Here is a 6,503-nt window from a genome sequence, read left to right on the forward strand (position 1 = left end):
TATGACTAATTTTTTATTAGTAAAATAGAAATTTTTCCTTATTATTTTTTGTGAGAGCCAATAATCTAAAAGATAATTAGCTTTTTAATCATTTTAAAATATATCTAAATTTTTAGATTTTTAATCATTTTAAAATATACATAAATTCATAAACTTTAGGTAAAACTTAAATGTTAAGAAAAATAACTCAATGTGATTGGTTGTTGGCTGGCCCAATTATTTGACTATATGCATTAAACAAATGCAATAGTACCTGCCTTCAGGAAAAAATAATAAATAACTGATCTATCGAGGTCACTGATTATGAAAATACCATGAGCTGATGTGCCTGAAATGAGCGACAAGTGCACAGATAGGATGGCATGTTTATCTATCAATAAAATATAGACAACACATAATGATAAAATATTCCTCCAAGAATTGAACAGCTTATTCTGCACAAGCAGATTTAAGAGAATGGCAACCAACAGCTAAAAGGAGAAAGTCATATCTCGTTACACAAGTTTTACTTGTGGAGATGATGTTCTCAATGTGTTGAAATCAAAATGAAAGTAAAATCAAGCATGTTTGCTCAGGAAAATAATATCTGGTCCCAGAATAATGCAGGAATTGGTGGCTGTGAAAGATTAGCTTTAGAAAATTGGCGACTATGAAGAGGAGCTTTGTTTACTTGGTCTAAAAAGACTTGGGTATCACAAGAAAACTAGCCACCTTGTGTCTTTATCAGCACGCCAATTAAGTTGATAACATTTATTTCTTTCATTACCATTTTTACAATCAAAATGATATGGTTTTGACTTGTGGAATTAGTTGAAATGGAAAGTTTGTTAAAATTTCAAGGCGCCTACTTTCAATCTCTTTGCACTTGACTTCAACACCACGTATCATTTTCATGCTTTGTGCAGTAGTTTATTATAGAAGCTACTGGTTTTCTACGTTGACAAATAGAACACCAATCTGGTGTATGAGTTCTTCAGAAAGGTTTCACAAGAAAACTACATATCGGTTTATAGAGGATAAGTAAATTATGAATTATCTAAGAAAACAATTAACTTTAAAAAAATGAAAAATCACGATTGATATAAAACCATCGAAATGAAAGTGATGTTTCATCATAATTCCATTTTATAGTTTTGTGTTAATTTCAAACTTTCATAGTTCTCAACTAGTTGGTTATACATTTTAACTTATGTGTACGAATGATCTATCTATCTCTTACTGGACTTAGGTAGTATTTACAAAAGAAAATATTTGTTGAAAAAATTGTAGAGATGAGATTGATGCTTAGATTTTTGCATAAAATAGATGTTAGAAATCCATTCAGTATGATTTAAGAACTTAACATGTATGTTGATGCACACATCCACACACACACATCTATTTGTTACTAATTAGAAGCATCACTATTCACTAGCATAAGTTACTTATGTATATGTAAGTGTTAAGCTAGCTTATATGTAAAAATAAACTTGTAAGTTATGAACTTAATCTAATAGAATATTCTATCTCACTTTAATTTTGTCATTTCTACATTATCTAAAAATACTAAACTATAAAAAATATTTAAAATATTTTTGAAAGTCTACTAAATTGTCTATCTTATTCTTAGTTATGTTGTAAAATTTACCAATTTAGTATTCTTGTACCTAAGGACAAGAATGATATAAAGAGATGCAATATGCACATATAATGATGATAGAAATGATTTATGTCATTTTAGAATTGAACACCTATGTGTTCAAAATATTTATAGATTTTTGATAGATCATGAATTTGAATACATGTTACTACTTAAATACACCACCTTAATGGTGAGTTATGATAAAATGAGTGGAATTTATTAGAGATAAGGCATCATGATGGGAATCAAAAACTTTCTCCAAGAAATGAGATCACAAGGGAGGTAGACATCAAGAGAACAATCAACATCAATCGACAATGTTTCTCCTCAAAGATATATATTATTGAGAGAAAAGTTAAAATATTTCTCTTACATATATATGTCTTCTAGATATGAGGGTCCTTAGGAGAGTGGTAATGTGGTAAAAATCAGGCTAAGACACTATCAACTTGAGTAAATATGTCCATTATAAAACTAATCTAAAATTGAAAATATGAGAAATAGGCATGAAAAATATGTTATTTTATCTTTTTCATTATTGAAAATACATAAAATGAAATAATTCATTGCATACAAGTTGGATCAAAAGACCAAATCAAAAGTAGAAATGTTGTGAGTTTCATTCACAAAAATGTACAATATGAAAAGGGAAGCAATACAAAAGGGAGAATTTTTTATTCTTTTCAAATTTGAATATTCAGAAGGAAGATGTCCCAATAGACTAATGTAGGTTCTAAGAACTGAATGGGGGAATGATTAAACCTAAAAAATATTTAAATTTTAAATAGGAAGAGGGAAAGTGAATATGATAATAGAATATAGAAGGCTAAATAGGAAAATATAGATAAACTAGGAAACTTAAGGCTCATAAAAAACTATTGAAAACTAGAAATGACTTCACATAGGATCGAGATAACATAATACAAACTTGTGGTATGAATTTGAACTAGAAATTTAGGGAACCAAATGTTTTAAATATTTTTGTCTTAAGAATAAAGTGATTTTTACTATGTTTGCAATATTTTCACCTAAAAATTTCAAGGTTTCTCTATCATATCCTTAACTTTTTTGGCAAAAGTTCTAATATATGTAGTACCTTTATGCATACATGGGAAAATGGGTACAAATTTTGTGGAAGAAATTTTTTCCATTGTAAAAATTCTATTTAGGCATCAACCTCAAAAATTAAATAGAACTTCATAATTTTCTTTTTAAATATTAAATAGAAGCTAGATCTAAATCATAAATTACCTTATCTTTTAATGATGAAATACTTCTTTGGATATAATAAAATGTGTTAATGTCATAGCCTTTGAATCCACACAAAAACTATAAAGAAAATCATGAAATTAAAGGCATTGAATAATGAATGTTGTAGTTTTCCACAATGGTTGATGAAGAAAAATGCTTTGAAGACTTGGATTGTTGAAGATCTTGATAATGTTCTTCAAATATTGATCTTGGTTATTGAATTCTCAATCACAAATGCAAAAATGAGAAAAAAATATGGACTTATATGCCTACTAAACTTTTAAGGATACAAAATAAGAAATATTGAGCAGAAGACTTAATTCCCCATAAAAATCTAACATTAGGCCTTGCTTTCAATTTGGTCATATTACATAGGAGCTAAATATATGATAGCCAAATCAATAGTATGGCAAGAAATATGGACGAAGATGATATTGAGTGATCTATTGTAAGCACAAGAGAATGCCAAAACCAATATTTTGAGTTTTTTTTTTTATAATAGTAATTTTACTCTTAGAGAACCCTACTTTCCACTAATAGAGAAAGGATATTAAAAATATACTTCATTTCATCAAAGTAATCCATCCTAAATTATACAGATCAAAAGATTATTAAGTAATATTTTCACTAAAGTATTGGTAAAATTTTAATTACATAGAACCCTCAAGTCCTAGGGCTACAAGTTCATTAACATCTAAAACACAATATAGAAGAAAAAAAGTAAGATGAAAGGATCTAGAAGTTGTGAACCATAAATTTACACTTTTCAAAATCTTACATGTGAAGTTGAAATTAACCTTGATATTTTACATCTAATTACTTATCAATTTTCCTTCTCATAAATAAGGTTCTATGGCAACACTATCAAAATAATCTTATATCAACATGATTTTTTCCAAGGTGTCCAAAATAACACAAAAGAGAAGTGAGCCTAATGGTAATGGAAAAGAGTACTAAAACCATAAATGATAATATAACACCTATTTTGTTCAAAAAAATTCATCAAATTGTATGTTTCCATTGATGTTACAAAAATGCCCATATTAACCAAGGAATGAAGAATAGTGTTAAGCAAACATATTCAGTATTGTCTTAGAATTTGGGTAACAAAGAACACTTTGTGTTAACCAAGCAATTTCTTACTGAAGGACATCTTTCTTGTAGTGTTCACCAAGTGGTCAGGCATCAAAGGAATCTCAGTGTTAACCGAGCATTCAATTCTAGTACTGATCAAGTGACAAAAAAATTCAATTGTCTAATAATGAACTTTTTGAGGCTGACTATTTAGACATTTAATGATTATTTGAAATTTTTTTCAATCTGACATATCAAAGCTTATTATATATAAGAAAGGTCGAGCATAGAGGATATGATGAGCAAGTGGAATACATGGAATAAGATGGATATGTGATCAAAGTAAAAGGTAGAGAAAGAAAGTGTGAAAAATAAGCTAGAAAGAATATTCTAATCAGTAAGGATCTAGAGGACAAGCCAGAACATACAGTTGAATATGCAAAGGAAGTTTCTTAATAAATTAGGTCAAATTTTTGTTATCTTCTAACCACTATAATAGTAAAGAAATGTCTTAATAGAGTTAACTGAATAGTCATATTTTAAATCCTCTAATAAGGTGACATTTCAAGATTGAAGTGTTTGAGGACCTCAAACCAATCCACTCCTAATAGGGTGATATAAATCGTCTAGTAAGGTCATACTTAACATTATGTTTTATAACCTTTAACAAGGTTTTTTCTTAACAATTGCCACTTAAGGAGAGTTAAATTTTTTCTAATTAGTTGCATAGTGGTTTTCCCAAATTGGGTTTCCACTTTAAATCTTTGTGTCATATGTGTTCATGTTATTTATTTTATGCTTTATGCTTTTCCATCTGAGTTACTAAATGATATAAAATGTCTAGGGTAGTAAAGATCGATGATTCCCACTCCTTGAAATACTCTACTTACACAAGGTTAATGCTAGTCAATTAGAGACAACTTTCCCTTAGAACAACCTACCATTTAGGCTTGCAAACTATTTAAAAACTTCTATTTAGGCCTCCCAAAATGACTTATCTTATCTTTCAAGGGTTGGAGGCTCTTCCTAGGGTGATTTTGAATTCATTTGATCCATATTACACAATTTATTTATTAGCTTCCTATACAATCCCTTCAAAACAAAGGAAAACTCTTTTTAGGCTTAATACCCCCCAATTAGCCCCCCTAATGGACTGAAAATTGATTTGTGCAAAGATTTCCCAAAAAAGGTCCCAAAATGACTTAATATTAGGATACCCTTTTTAGATATCTACAAGATTCATGAGGTCTTAGGTTCCCAAGGTGTTCCAGATTCCCTAACCCAAGTTTTGAGGATTTTGTTAGGGTTTGACAACAATCTAGACTAGTCAACAATGAATAAGCTCTTTCTCTCTCACTAGAGACTTTCAACACTTATCCTTGCACCCACAATGTCTTCTCTCTATTACCTCTCCATAAATTACACCCATTAAACCAAAATTAATTCACTCTTTCAAGAAAAATGCCTTCTTTGTTTCAATTTCTTGCCAAGCATAACCCAATCTCTCCTAGTGCTTCCAAGGAAAGGCCCTAGCCTTTTGCTTCCTACTCCATGCTTCCTAAAATTAAAATTAAAATGTGTCTACTAGAATTTCTCAAGGTTTCTAAGGATTTAAACCATAGGGAATGCTAGTAGACACCATTTTGTAAAGTCTGCCCCAGTATTAGCTAGCAAAAAAGCAGATTACAAAAAACATTTATTGCAGACACCAACAAATTGATAAGAATTTCAAACCAAAACAAAAAATAAAGTATTTAATATGTAGAAAATAAATCCCAATTAAAAATAGCTGGTTCAATCACATTAAATCAAACTACAATTCTTTCCTTCAAAACTGTCATTAATTTACATTCACTCATTTTAATCTATACTCCCAAAAACTTCCAACCCATACAATGGTGACTTGGAGGGATTCAGAAACTCATTCTCCAAATTAATAATACAAATCCTACTCATTTGTAACCTCCTTATGGCTTTTGACCACTTTTTCAACTTTTGACACATAAAATTACAAAATTACAAAACTGTCAATGTGCAACTTTTGCAAACTTGACAATTTTCTGCATTTTTGCATTCTAAACTTTGTGAGACTACACACCATGAATCAAAATAAACCATGGAAGTTATTTAGACCATTTTTGGTCCATTTTCTTTCTTAGCTACCCTCCTACACTTAACTAGCCCTCCAAGACAACTTTTTAAACTTTTGCCCCTAATTGACAACATTTTGCCAATGCAACATTTTGATACCAAGTTGCCCAAGAATAATATCCTAATTAAAACTAAGTCTCTTCAAAGCTTATTATTATTTTTGTAACCACCTAACCTAGCTGCTTTTTCACCATACTCCCCCAATGAGTTGAAAATCCTTCTAGGACTTTAGGAGGGAATCAAAGAAGGATCAATGCCCCAATTCTTGAAGTCTCCTTCCACAACCCAAGTTGCTTCACTATATGGCTTTCCCATCCATTTTACTATATGTTTCATGTAGGTTTTATTCCTAATTACCTTATCAACCTTAGAGCTCAAAATCTTCTCAGCTTTGGTTTTTCTTGAA

The sequence above is a fragment of the Cupressus sempervirens genome, chromosome 1 (genome assembly GCF_028749045.1).
Source record: "Cupressus sempervirens isolate cs-2001-9-10 chromosome 1, ASM2874904v1, whole genome shotgun sequence".
NCBI classification, from domain to species: domain Eukaryota; kingdom Viridiplantae; phylum Streptophyta; class Pinopsida; order Cupressales; family Cupressaceae; genus Cupressus; species Cupressus sempervirens.